General features: G+C 43.3%; 1 pseudogene; it reads left to right on the top strand.

The window, feature by feature from the left end:
- Positions 1–456: 456 nt before the first annotated feature.
- LOC118356239 lies at positions 457–965 on the top strand (annotated as a pseudogene).
- Positions 966–1176: the final 211 nt, after the last annotated feature.

Genomic DNA, 1176 nt, shown 5'->3' with positions numbered 1-1176 from the left:
CATCCAAATTGGTAAGGAAAAATTAAGATTTTCACTATTTGCAGATATTATATATGGAAAACCCTAGAGACTCCACCAAAAAACTATTAGAACTGATAAATGTATTCAGGAAGGTCACAGGATGCACAATGTACAGAAATCTGCTACATTTCTATACACTAACAGTGAAGTAGCAAAAAGAAAAATTAAGAAAACAGTTCCATTTATAACTGCCCCCAAAATAAAATATATAGGAGTAGACTTAACCAACAAGGTTAAAAACCTGTACTCTGAAACCTATAAAACACTGATGAAAGAAATTGAAGATGACACAAACAAATGGAAAGATATCCCATGCTCATGGATTGGGAGAACAAATATTGTTAAAATGTCTATACTACCCAGGTTCTCTGCTCCTCCCTGTTCAACAGATAGCTGCTTCATCTGGTGCAGTGCCAGCCACATCCCTGAGACACTATGGTGAAGGTAAATAGATTTGGCTGTATTGGATGCCTGGTTACCAGGGCTGTTTTAATTCTGGTAAAGTGGATATTGTTGCTATTGGTGACCCCTTCATTGACCTCAACTACACGGTCTATATGTTCTACTATGATTTCACCCTTGGCAAGTTCAGTGGCATAGTCAAGACTGAGAACAGGAAACTTGTCATCAATGGAAAGCCCATCTGCATCTTTCAGGAGTGAGATCTGGCCAACATCAAATGGGGTGATACTGGTGCTGAGTATGTTGTGGAGTTCACTGTGGTCTTCACCACCATGAAGGGTGGGGCTCATCTGAAGTATGGGGCCAAGAGAGTCATCATCTCTACCCCTTCTGCTGATGCCCCCATGTTTGTGATGGGCACAAACCATGAGAAGTAGGACAACTCCCTCAAGATTGTCAGCAATACCTCCTGCACCACCAACTAGTTGGCGCCTCTGGCCAAAGTCATCCACGACAACCTTGGCATCATGGAAGGACTCTGAGGACCTGCAACTTTAACAGTGACACTCACTCTTCCACCTTTGATGTTGGGGCTGGCATTGCTCTCAACGACCACTTTGTCAAGCTCATTTGTGATATGCCAATGAATTTGGCTACACCAACCAGCCTCCAAGGAGTAAAAGCCCCTTAGACTACCAGCTCCAATGAGACCAAGAAGAGAGTTACCCTTAGCTGCTGGGGAGTCCTTGCCCC

Source organism: Zalophus californianus, chromosome 1 (assembly GCF_009762305.2).
Source record: "Zalophus californianus isolate mZalCal1 chromosome 1, mZalCal1.pri.v2, whole genome shotgun sequence".
NCBI classification, from domain to species: domain Eukaryota; kingdom Metazoa; phylum Chordata; class Mammalia; order Carnivora; family Otariidae; genus Zalophus; species Zalophus californianus.
The sequence above is the reverse complement of the archived record's forward strand: the minus strand, read 5'-3'. Positions and strand labels throughout refer to the sequence as shown.